The 13,898-nt window shown below is 37.7% G+C and overlaps 1 long non-coding RNA gene across 1 annotated transcript in view; it reads right to left on the reverse strand.

Annotated features, from left to right (window-relative positions):
* The window catches only part of LOC308188036, a 119,108-nt gene that overhangs the window by 49,297 nt on the left and 55,913 nt on the right, over positions 1-13,898 (reverse strand). Inside the window, exon 8 of the long non-coding RNA XR_013945109.1 lies at positions 4,723-4,828. This is a non-coding gene — a long non-coding RNA (uncharacterized lncRNA). The remainder of the gene's footprint in view (positions 1-4,722; positions 4,829-13,898) is intronic.

Genomic DNA, 13,898 nt, shown 5'->3' on the forward strand with positions numbered 1-13,898 from the left:
AGACTATCATTTTTTTTCAGTTTCACCCAAAACTAAGTAGCTCCAGATGCAATTTTAGAATAATACATTTTCATGAATTTTAAATATAGTTCACTTTTATATTCAAAATGAAGATTAAAACAAAAAGTCAATGACATTTAAAAAAATCAAAACTGCTTTACTGACTACCTTCAGTCCTATGTGTCAGTTACTAAGTTTAATAAGTTTTAACTCAATCTGACCAGCAATACAGATGTCCCATAATATTCTTAGTGAAAACATGGAGCAAAAATGATTGAATCTGTGAAAATCACTCTTTTTCTTGCAAATTCCAATCTATTCCTATCAGAACTAGGCATAAGAAGAAATTCTACCAGAAGTTTTCCTCATAAGACTGCCAGCTGATTCTGCAGATTCAGCTAAATAACAGACTTCTGTGCACTTCTCTGAACAGATCCTCCTAATCACTCTTAACAGGATATGAGAATAAAATTAGAAAAAGGGTGGGGGGGGGGGGGGGTGGTACGGGACTAAAGGAACACAGAAACTTGACAGATCTGTATGTGCCACTTAATACTTTGTAAGCAGCCAAGTATTTATTTTCATCTTTTAGGTTGAAATTTTAAGATGCTGAATCTTGAAATGGATTATAATTGTGCCAACTGAAATTTCATTCAAATAGACTTGGCAATCAATTCTACCACTTATAATCCATAAGAAATGGTTTGGCTGCAGTGTAACACAAAGGACACAGTTACTTGGAAACATGCTTTCAGTTTCAGGAATGAAAGGCAAATTTTAACGTTTTAAGAAATCTACTGCATTGTTTAGATTGAAGGCGAGAATTTTGCCTCCTGTCTTTATTCTAAGCAATGCAGTACTTTCCTTAAAATGCTGAAAATTGCCTTTCATTACCAAAATTGAAAGCATGTTTATGAGATCTTAGCTAGGTGGGATTACCATCAAGGTGCACAGATTCCACATACTGCTTGAGGCTCAGGGTCATCCCAACTGTCATTTCTTCATGGTTTTTTTTTTTTTTTTTTTTTTTGTGTGTGTGTGTGTGTGTGTGTGTGTGTGTGTACTGAGAGAAAAATCAAGCCCCTCTGAGGTTTGGAATCTAACCCATCTTTATATCATTTTTCATATTGGTTTTCCTGTGGCTTAAATCAATCCTCCCACCATCCGTAAGAGGCTACTGGGATCTGTCCTGTGAACCCCCTTCTTTTCCCCTAGCATACTTCCCTGTGATGATCTCATTCTCCACTCGTATATTTTCACATTCCATCTGTAGGCTGATAACTCATAAATCTGCCCCTTCTTTCATGTCATCTCATTTCATCTCATCCTGTCTCATGTCTCTTCTTGGGTGTTTTGTTGTCAGTTATGAGTCATTATAACTCAGACTTAATTCACATCTGAAATTCTCTTCCATCCCCACATTATGCTTTACCGTTCAATAGATGATACTTAGGTCCAATGAATGCCCTGCCTCCCAGAAAAAAAAAAAAAAAGGAGAGGGGGCGAAATCAATTTATCTTTTTGAACATTACCAAGGAAAACAAATGGTTACACCACAAGTTCAGGAACTTGCAGCATGAAGGCACTCAACTAAATCATTTTTATACCTTAATTTTTATTTTCTTCTTCCCCAGTGTCTGTTGCATTTGGATTTTACAGCTGAGATTTAACTACCATTGCTACCTAGCCTTCATTTTGCAGTAGATCTGCTCATGCTTGGGCTGCATAATAGGTGCAAAGCTGTCATTTTAAAATAGAGATATCTGAACATCATCATCAGCTTAACAGCACCCAGACATCTCTGTTACCATTCAACACTGAATCAATTTCAAAAAAAGTAACCAATACTCCCGCACTTTTTGAAACCATTGCCTTGGTTACAGGATACAGCAAACAGGAATGAAAGCAGTGGTTAATACAATTAACTGGAATAATCCTGTATCACATCCTGTATTAGTACTTTCATACTAATTGTTTTTACACTCAATGCAGAGTGTTTTGAAATGAGATGGACATGGGCTTTAAGAGTTTCTTTCACAAAGTTTTCCACTTAGGAAAAGTTCCTTTTAAAGTGCCATCATCTTCTAGAAATACTGTGATAATATACCGATTTCAAGTTGTTTAGGTCCCAAAATTACAGAAAATTTGTGAAATAGAAGTACTCCTTCTCTGAAAACCAAAATGAATAAAAATTTCCATCTCTAGAATACAGGTACACTTGTGAGTAGCTTTGTTATACCATAATCACAATTTATTTAGAAAATAGTGTATTGGGGTACTGTTAGAAATAGAAAAGGGTTGCAATGAGTATTAAGTGTAATTTTTTCCTTAAAGAAAGAAAAAAAAATCTTCCTTTCTAAAGTAGCTTGTTACCTATAGTTATTCAAATTATATATATTGTGAGATTTCTAAAAGGAAAATCTGACTTTTAGATTTTTTTTATTTTGAGGGAATCAGATGTGCTACAACGATCACAACCTGAAATTCAAAGTCAAGTCTATTTTCCCCATAACTATGAGTTTTTAGAACTAATAAGGTCAGTAATTCACGTCTAAAATACTGGATGTTTGTATTTGACCACCAATTTTTCACCTTTGGTTACAGAACTGATGCTTAATTTCAGGTTAAAGAATGTTCTCAGACATTATTCTTCCTATCTATTGTCAATACAAATTGGGTAAGGGTCATTTCTCCTGTTTTAGAGTGTTCACTCTTCTCAAGGAATTATGTAACCGAGTAGTTCAACATTTTTTAATCTTAAGTATACTTATTTTAAGGAGGTTTGAAAGTTAAAATTATTTAGATAAAATTAATCTTCTTATAGGAAAACAATATCACTCTTCAAAGTTGAAGAGAAACATCTTCTAAGTCTACATTAGGAGATTCTGACAGCAGTTTCCTGTTCTTACAGAGAAAACTGTAGCTCCAAAACCAGACTGAGGATGTTTCTGAAGGCCAGTGATCTGGCTCAAGGTTCAAAAATACTTGGAAGAAAAACACAATTTTTCACCACTGACATTACATTTTAAGAAGCTGCTGCTAGCAACTGCTTGCACTGGAGGCCCAATGTTACAAAAACAGCAAAGACACAAACAGTAAAGACAAAATAGTGAAACTAGAAGTGCTACTAACGCTGCACCATCACTCACTAGTCCCTCATCTTACATCTGTAATATGTGTAGCAAGATCTGGTGCTCCAGGATTTAATACCAGTTTTGCATACAAGGCATTTGAGGCTCACTCAGATGAAATAAACTGTACAAAATCAAACAAGCAGTTTAGTAACAAAATCCAAAAGAGTACATACATATACTGTCTACCAACACACTGCCAAAACCACTGGAATGCACACATAATAAAATACAAACTTGAATAAATATCTGGAAGCTGATACAGTGTGTAGTTCAGGAATTAAAAAAAAATATTTAGAGTGACTTTTCTATTTACTCATATTTACTTTTCAAACAGTAGCATATGGTATAACATTTAACAAGGATGATTTTTTACATATTAGTGACACAACTGTTAAATATATACCCTTAGGAGCTACCCTCTGCTTCTGTGGTTTTGTTTAAAGCATGTGATTATGAACAACAGTTTGCAATGTTCATTAAAATGATTTAATGATTGTACTGAGATAATATAAGACTGTAATGATTACAAAAGTAAAGCATTTTCTTTGAATGTACTTTGTATCAATGCATTCTGCAAACACAACTCTTACCTTTAAGCCTGTTAGCAATCCCATTTGCTTCACTAAATTAATCAGTTATAAATGGACCTAGCTGTGTACATGCAATATCTCTACACTATTATCATAATACAAAAATGTATGTAATTACTTGCTAGTGTTAAGTTATCAGTTTGCACATCCATAGCACACCTGTCATCACCTGCTCACAAGGAGCTTTGAAAAGTAATCACACAATTGTTCTCCTTGCTTTAGAGATGCGTAGCACAGACTAAACAGACACCTTCACTACTTTTCCCTGTATATACTGATAAAAAAAAAATCTCTTTTCCTATAATCTAGAAATTCACAACCTTTCTGCAAATTGTCCTTCCTATCCAACTGCAAAGTCCAATTTCTACATTGGGAATAACTGCAAATGCCTTATTTCTTTCCAACTGTATATAATACATTTATGCTATTAAAACCTCAATAAAATCCTTGAGATACACAAGACCTTCTGGGCACCAAAAGCAATTTCACCTTTACTGTAGCCTACAATTTACGCACTTCCCAGAATCTAATTCAGTACTCCCAAGATTACTGGGAGTTTGATAGTGCCTTCTTCGGGTGCTGAATGAGCCCATCAGCAGAGTAAGCCTGTTCACTTCACTGCAGTGGGAGTCAGAAAACAGCCAGCTTTATCCACAGCTCCAAGGATGGCCATCAATTCTCTGGGTAGTAATGGGGTAAAATCTGACCTAGCTAACCGATTTGATGGAACATCCAGCAGCATAAATATGTACCGAATTTCAAGCTGCAACTCTTACACAGTACCTTTTAAATCATAGCTTCATCTTTAAGTTGCATGGGGGCATTCTGACTAAACAGTTTTAATGCTTCTTATAACTATTTCATTCATTTTATGTTATTTTATCATCACCTTTTGTGAGTTATCACGAACATTTTCCTTCAAGCCTGTAAGTGCACAAACTGCAGAGTACCCCACACCGTGCACCAATTACTGGTATATATAATGAAATCACAAATACCTGAACACCTTGCAGATCAGTCTCTGATGTCTTCTCTTTGTGCCTCTTGAGTTCACTTTGCCAGATTACTACTTCATCTTTTTAGGGGCAGCCTGAGATAGATACTCTGTAAGAGCAGAAGAAGAAGCTGTCTGAGTACCAATTCAGTCAGAAAATGCAGAATAAACACAGCAAAAGCCAAAACATCATAAAATAAACATGTTATATATATACTGTTACCCCCTACAGTCTGTTTTACTGATAAATGTGACATATCATACAGAGCAGATAAACAAGAAACAGTAAACAAACCATGTCATTTCATAGAAAATGATGGAAAACATTTTCACTGTTCCTTTAAGCAGTGGTTTTGAACTTTTTGAACTGGGCTGCATTCAAGATTACTGGCAGTGCCTGATGCTTTGCTTGATCAGTGCTTCTTTGCCACCCCTTTTTTCCCCCCTCTTCGGTTGAACCAGAAAAGCATATTAGCTCAAGCACAACATCTTCCCTTTTATATACAGACACCTCCCTGGCTTCAGACTACTGACTCAGAGTATACACATTAGGGCGTAATTACACTTGAAAACAAATAAAAACTTTCCTCTGTTCAGAACTGGGAGAAGCAGAAACCATTTGCTGTACGCCAAGGCCAAACTGTCTTCCACGTAAACTGGTGTAAGCTTGCGCTGAGTAGAATGATAGTCTGACAGTTCATACAAGCAGAGAACTTGGTCACTGAATTTATAAAAACCTCTGTGAAATACCTTTACATTTACCACCAAACACCACAAGACCAAAGAGAACGCTATTCTCTCCAGGACACAGAGAAAAATTTTGTGAAAGAGTCAGTTCCCTGACTTAAAGATAAATCAGCACACATCCAAATACTGGAACTTCACATAGATCCGGATGAGGATGAAAATGTTACAGTGTCCCAAGCAGATCTCGATTGTTCTGTATTTTCCTTGCCTTCTGTCTTCTTTCAAAAACCCAATCCAAAACCTGTCTTCCCTTTCAACATCCCTGGGCCTCAGTCCACTGTGAGCTTTTCCCTGATGGAAGCAACTTGGGTATGACCTACTCAAAACAAAATTTTGAACATCCAATAAAACACACTCCCCTTCTTACTGCTTCCTCCAAATCCTGCTAGCCTGTGGTATAGAGCAGTTAGTAGACATCACCTGGTGCAGAGCTGAAACACTCCTCCACCAGAGGTCAGCAGGCTAGACCAGTCATCATGTGTATATCGTAATCACTTCCAGACCGCTTTTGTCGATTTACCTACACAAGCAGTTATTGCTGACATGCTCTATCAATTTAAGGTTCCTGTTCATCTGAAAAAAATAGCAATCAACGTGATCTTCATTTGAACATTCCTTACTCTCTTATGTACTGCAAGTACATCGTTAAAAAAACATATATATTGCAATTACAACTACTAGTTGTGTAGAATACTTGCTTTCTTCTACCTTCAAAAGTTAATTGTCACTGAAGGTAAGCAGCCTTCCATACCTGCCACTACCAGGGCCCATAACAGGCACAAGCCTAAGTCTCTACTACCTGCTGCTGCTTCAGGTCTCTGCCTCTCCTTATCACTAGATACCGATTACAACAGATGGTAGACTGATGTCTTACATGTTCAAAGGTCACACAGCAACATGTAGGTCTAATTCAAACCCAGTTCCAGTACCAGATGACTGACATGTTAGTTCCCAGTTTCAAATGCTTCTGTTTGCTTACGTTTGCCTTTATGGTAACATCAGAATCTGCACATGGATTTCAAACAGGTTCTAAAATGCATCCACCATGCAGGCAAAGGACTTTCCATACGAGTATTCTTTCATTAATATTGGTGAGCTTGAATTTCTCATGAATACTGCTGCAAGCCTAAAATTTTCAAAACCCAGGGCACTGTGATTTTGAAAAATGCAATCTCCATTAACAGCAATTTCTGAAGATTTTAGAGCCTTCTGAGGATTCCTGAGGCTGACAACCCAAATTCACTAATTATTTTCCAATCTCAAGGCTAGATACATTGTGAAAAGTTCTGGAGAGGACCATATTTGGAAGAGATCTGATGATTTACACATCAATAACATCCCATGGAGTTCAAAACCCTATCCTTTCCTTGTAACCAAATTCTGCCATTAGCAACAGGTATATAATCACATTAAAGTAAACTGTAAGGCTTGAGTAGAAAAGGATGGATAATGAAAACTCTGAGCACTGAGTAACTGCAGGGAGTCTAAAGCTGAAGATCTAATAATTGGTCTTATCTCTACCAAGGTGCAACAGAATAAGCTGAGAAGTGCAAGAACATCTGACAAGGCCCTAGGGCTCTTTGCAGCTTGCAGAGAAGCTTCATTGTTTTGAAGAATTTTAAGGATGATCCCATATGGAGAGAACAAGAGACATTTTTTTCTCCTGCCATGCTGCTGATGTGGGTTTCTGGAAGGTGCACTTATCTACATGCTTTTCCCTTCATACGAGCCACAGCAATGCTGAAGTTTCACTGTTGGGTTCTCCTTTACATCTCTTCTCAGGCACAGTAAGTGGTAGGTGCACAAAGAACAGCTGCTGATGGAGCCCAAGTTCTGCTGTCTCGTGGTAGAGAAGCCCATGGGAAAACTCTAAAGACAGATACCTCCTCCTTGAAGTTTCTGCATTTCAATCTGTGCTTTGCCCAAGCCTTACTCAGGATACATTAGTTCATTATTGCAAATATTTAGAGATTTATTTGTGATTATTACATACTGAACCAGTTGCTGACACCTCACCTTCCAAATTGAAGGAAACACCCAATTTTGTACAGTGGGAAGAGAAGGTGGTACTTTCTTCCCTAAACTCTAATACAAACTCAGAACACCAACAGGTGGGAATGCAAACACACTTCATGTCTTTCTCTGGATGATGTGTAAGTGCCTGAGTAACAGGTTTATGAGACTCTTCCTCCAAACACAGAGCAGCTTCTCTCTGAAATACGCAAATGATATGGCACCAAGACATACAGAAGTCCACGTTGCATCAGTAATATCAAAAGATCCTTCTTCATCTTCCAAAAGAGTTTCAGTATATCTACTTCACAAACAATTGCACTCTCTTATGATCCAGACATTCAGGAAACAGTTTGCCTTCTAAGGAGGAACGCACGGAGAAGGCCAAGGGAGAAGCAGAGCAGTAAGAAACAGGACTTTAACTGGCAAAAGCTGAGTAACAGTGCTCATTGCTCACAGTGAGATACAGCTATTGCCATGTGAGCTGTTACCTCTTCAGAGCATCAATTCTTTCTGGGTAACCTGGAGTTTACATATACAAAGGCATTTGAGTGAGCAGGCTGTAGTTGATCGAAGTCACACTCTGCACGGTAACAGAGTGGAGATTACTTTGAGAATGCTCTTCATGCCCACACTCTGCCCAGACCTGAACAGTACACAAGATTTGTCAGAGAAGGTGCCAAAAGCAGACTCGTTTATGTTTTCCATTACAATATCTAGTTTAGAGAAGAACTGTAAGCTTTGCTTATGGGGATCGTATATTTCTATAGGTAAAATTTGCATCAATGTCCTTCCATTTTAAGACATGGTAATAAATAGAATAGACATGACACGATTGCTTCTTCTTTCTCCATCAATGTGTTACTGAACAGGCATGGCTTTCTAGAAAGAGCAAATTCTTGTTTTACAGACCATCCCTTCATCTGTCTGGAGAAATAGGGATGCTTCAGCAAATCCTTGTTATAGCTGTTTTCAGTGACCAACCACTTCCACATTCCCTGAAACATATATCAAAGAACTAGTTCTACTAAAACCAGAAGGGAATGTATGCATTTTTTCATTTGCGTGGTATTATGGATTTGCAGCTTTCTTTTACTCTGAGAGAAACTACAGCATGTGTCTCTTGCAAATTCCCATTGAAAATTAGTGGAGTTTTATCATTGGAATGAGTTTTGTGCTATTCTAAGTGCACCAACCAATATCCTTTTCCTTGGGCAGCATAAAATACTGCGCTTGGGATATAGAAAATTGTCTGTCTATGAAAAAGGAACCAAAGCTTGTATTTTTAATGCCCCAACCCTTTCACTGCCTACAGCCCTTAAGCCAGCTGTACTTACTACTTTAACAGAACAGTGGTGGAAGAGAAACTGGAAAAAAATGTAATTGAAATATAAGCAAATGACCTCATCTACAACATGGATCTGTGGCAAGCCTGATTCCACCACAGGTGAAGTCCAAGAGAAGTTTCATCTTCAAAGAAAGTAGCAGCAGATCTTTACTCAGTATAACAAAGCATTAGCAGTCTGTAATTTTGTATAGTTAAAACTCGTTGACTATAGCTGGGTCAAGTGAATGGTTATGTCACATAATACTGCTTTCAAGTTGCCTGATGCTCTCGCACAGTCCTCAGCTTTCTTCTTCTTCTTCCTTTTTTTTTTTTTCTTTTCCATTTTCAAATAGACACTAGAAAGAAACAGGGTCAGAGGGGACATTAATGGGAGGTTTGGGTTACCCTGCACCTTCCTTTTATAGCAGATGACAGATTTTATCATTCTTACCTTGTGATTAAGCTTTACTAGCGAAGGTATCGTCAAGGCTTTCAAGTCTAACTTAAATCACTCCAACATAAACTGACAAAGCAAAATCGGGATTTTATTTACACAGCCTGAAAGAAATTATTACTGGCAGGCCAAAGCACCCAGACAAAAATGGATACCTTTGTTTCATGACTTGTAAAAACACACCCTTTGCAACCTCTAGTGCACACCTAGCAGTTCTCAAAACCTAATAGCTGCATGGTACTACTGATACTTATCCTAGACTGGGTGATGAAATCTACAAAGAATACCATTTAAATAGAAAATCTGAGCCATAATGTGACTGTCTGAATCCATAGATCTGTTCTCTGCCAAATCCAGCGAGTCCAAGTCTGCCATCATGCGTCCCATCTGCCCTTCCAGTGACACTGTACCAGCAACCTCACACCAGTAAACCACCTAAGGAGCTTGTTCCAGGAAGGGCCTCCAACACCACATGCAGAGAGGGCAGATGGGATTTGCAGCAAGCCACAGCGTGAGCATCCTGAGAAAATGGCACTTCCTAGGCAGCCCCTTCCTTGCCTGTCATGGTAATGCATGGAAGGGAGCTAACCGTAGCCAGTTGTCTCCAATCTATTAAACAGAGTAACTGCACTGTCCTGCCTCACAAGGCACTTCCAGTGCTTGACATGAGTAAGGTTTCAAGGGCTGTGAAAAACTCAAATGCTACAGGAACGGCATCCAAGAGCCACAGGCACAGTTTTTATTACTGCTGAATGCAATTATTATTACTTGAAAAAGCCAACCTTACCATTTAGAATCTGACCAAAGGGATTAGGACTTGACCAGAGACCTGCAAGTTAGAAAATGCACCTTACAATAACACAATCTGTACAACAGGTACATCTAGTTCAGTGAGATGGTCTATATCAAATCCAAATTGCTATTTTTATTTCCCCACTTGAGATGGCCACTGAGTAATCACGTTAGCAGAAATCCCTCAGAAATAATTTTAGCCATATGAAATGCCTATGCATGTTCCCTCAAGAAACAGTTCACAACATTTTGCCTTGTAGGTTATGTTTATTACTCACAAGTTTAGAAAACAGGACTTAAGACATACCATTTGTATTTTAAATATAGCAGACTGAAGCATGGAATAAGAAAAATGTTTGGTCTGTCCTGAGAAATATTGCAAAGGACTGTCCAAAGTACATTTTGTGAAATGTACAATTTGTGAAATGTTATGCATAGGATTTTTTTTTTTCTCCAGTTAAACATTCCTCTCTTAATCCTTTTAGGACTAGAATATCATTAGTCTAATTCAAGACTACGTGCCTTATTTCCTCCTTCCCCCTTACAATAAGGCTGTATCAATCAGTATGTGTTCATCTTGCAAATTAGCTTCTGCAAGTGGCTTGCTTTTCTCTGCAGCTGTATGCTAGCTTCATCATGGAGTTGAAGTCAGCTGCTCTAATACTTGCCACTAAAACACAGAATGTCAATCACTTACACTACTCATGAGAATTAGCACAACACAAGTCTAATTAGAAACTAAACACTGTGTTATCTGCAATGATTGGGAGATGGAGTAAGCTGATGCATGTTTTAGGAACCTTTCTTGCTGCACAGTAGTTCATGATAACACCCACCTCACAGCTCATTAGCAAATCAAAATATTATACTGTATAAATACTACTTTGCTCTTTTACATTTTACAGAAGCCTCAGGTCTCAGAAGCCTCCATTACAGCGTATATGTGATTTAGTTATATTGGAACATTGTAGGAAATGGAAAGCAGCCCTGACTGTCCAAAAACAGCAAAATGGCAGCCAATATACTGTATACTTTGGTCCTCTCTCTATAGAAATAGAACCAACCAGCCTCAAGACATTTTAAACTGAAATACATATTGGCAGAACACAAAGAAACCATATACTATATGACGCTGTACATGAATTCTCAGTACTTCTGCACTGGATTTCTTTCTTTCTCTTGTTCTTTGTTGAAGAAAACAGTGTAACCCAGTGTAAATCTAGACAGCACTACTTCAAGATTCAACTAGAAATTCAAACACAAGGAGGAAGAAACCCAGCAAAGAACTGAAATCAAAGATATAGATGTTTAATAGCAAGAGAAGGACATGAAAGGCTATGCAGCTGGTTTTCAGCACAGCTTCTCAAAATGGGAATTGGAGAGCACAAATGTAGACCACGTTCTCACTTCTAGTTGAGATAAACATTTACAAGCTATTCATTTTAAACAGGAAGACATAACATTAGGACATGACCTTTAATTTCACTGAGTCTGTGAAGCCAAACCACCACAGCTCTACTGCAATGCAGTTAAACATCCAGGAAGAGATGCATAGTATTCCCCTGCTTTGTTATTACAGGTGTACTTGATTTTACATTCAATGAGGAAGGTGCAAGTTTATGGCTGTGTGGAAAAATCTTTAAAATGCTTGCGGGTGGATGTCTAATGATGCCAGAGTGGTGTTGCAGAACATAATGTGAAGATAAAGTATTGAAGAAATTGTCTACGTGCCAATGAACAAGCATTTAGGTAAATAATACTAAACCGTATGTGCATAAATTTGGTGTCATTACACTATTATTACAGATATGTACCCTTCTTTTGTTGGTTTAAAAGGGTGCAATTCTGATGCTTTATAATCATAAAGCTTTCTAGCTGGAAGCTGATAGAACTTGAAAGTTACTAACAAAAGATAGCAAAAGATTAATTTATTGAGAAAATCTGCACATTTTGAAAAGCCATAATCTACACGTAGCTTGAAATATGAAACATTTCTTGTTTGTATAACATTTCCCACATTTCCCATACAAAAATGTATGCGGACTATTTTTTAATGTGAAAAACAAACATAGAAAACACTGCTTTTTGTTAATGAGCAAGTATACATTTATGGCACTTTCTTATAAAAAGTGAATGGAGGCCAAAAGCTGGGAAGTGACAAGTTCGGACTTTTGTATCCCAACTTGAGACACCTCATCAGTGAAACTCCTAGGAAGAGCTGAATGCTTTGAAACCTCTGGAAGGCTCCCCAACACTGATGTTTCCAGAACTGCTAGTCATTTTTAAACCTTGGCTCACTATCTTTAAAGAAAAGTCTCCTAAATACCCATGACAACCCAGGAGAGAATCTGCTAGTTACTTAGGGAAATAATATCGTAAGCATATATTAAGGGCAAAATTCTTCCCTATTGTGTAACTGACTTCTCATCATTAAGGCCCTTAAATAGAGCCTCTGATTTAGCTTACTTTTCCTTTCCATTGGGAGAGAACTGAGGATCTCTTCAAGAGCTGTATTTTAGGCTTAGAACACAGCTAGTTCCACCACAGGTTGCCGAGAGAGTACCAAAGCTATGGAACCAGCAACTCCAAAAGCTTGGGATTTTTTTTTAAAGAAGTACTAAGCACAAAGATGCCTTGGAAATATGAATTAACTGTACTGAAAAAAAAAAAAAGTCGTTTGCATTATTTAATAACCTGGTAAAATGCTAATGCTTTATTTTAATTACAGAAAATACTGTTTATTGAAAGGCAAATACATTTTTTTCTGTGAGACAAATACGCAGTCTTTTGTGAGGTTCTAGAATTTTCAGATAGGCCAATTGTATGAAAAATGATTTTTACTGGAAATTTTTTCCCGTTCTAGTATACTTTTACTGACATTTATTTTTCCTCAATAATAAAATGTGCAAAACAAAGATTGCCTGTAACTCTAGCAAGTATTCTGGACATTGAGACTGGAATTGCAGTCCACAGCAGTCACGCACTGGACTGAGATCTCAGATCCTATAACACACACTAACTTGATGAAAATCAAAATAATGTTTCTCTCTCATTACATAAATCGCAAATGGCCTTCTTGCATGTGATTTCTCAGTGCATTGCAGGCAGCAAAGAATACCCAGGAATGGTATTTTACATTTCTACAGCTCTCCACCTGAAAACATCCATGTGCTCAACAAACACTAACAATGAGATCTTCCACAAACTAATAGTGTAGCATGATGGTGAAACCAAGGTACAGAGAGATGAGTGGCCACACAAGGCTGTGCAGGAAGTCTGTAGTACTGCTGGGAGCACAGCCTTCGCCACCCCAGCCCAAGCCCATTGCTTTAACCTCAGAATCAGTTTCCCCGTTTGGAGAAGAACACAGGACGTGTGACAGAGAAGTCTTTTACCTCACCACTTAGGAGGACAACTGTTCAAAATCTTACAAAGAGGAAAACATATCCAGCTGTTATCAGGTTTGGTTATCCATCTAACACTTGACAAGCTACTTGAGGAATAGGAATTTTTTTTAGAGTACCTGGACTGCACCTCATTGAAAGCTGGGTTTCAGGTTTCTAACTACAAATATAACTCAGTTTTACATGATTATAAGCAGGCACAGGAATTATGTGAAGGTTTCTGCTAATTTTCAGGTGAGTCTCAAGTGAGAATAATTGAAATTACCTAGCTTGCCGTATCACAGAATGGTTGGGCTTGGGTTGGAAGGAAGCCCTATAGTTCAACAGTATGAATATTTGAAGACAGTGTATTTCTTTGGCCCAGGCCTATTAAGGGACAAAACAAAGAATCCAAATTTAAAGCAACACTTGCATGCTAGAAATCCATATCTAAGTATTATTAC

The sequence above is a fragment of the Anser brachyrhynchus genome, assembly GCF_964034855.1.
Source record: "Anser brachyrhynchus genome assembly, chromosome: 1".
Taxonomy (NCBI): Eukaryota; Metazoa; Chordata; class Aves; order Anseriformes; family Anatidae; genus Anser; species Anser brachyrhynchus.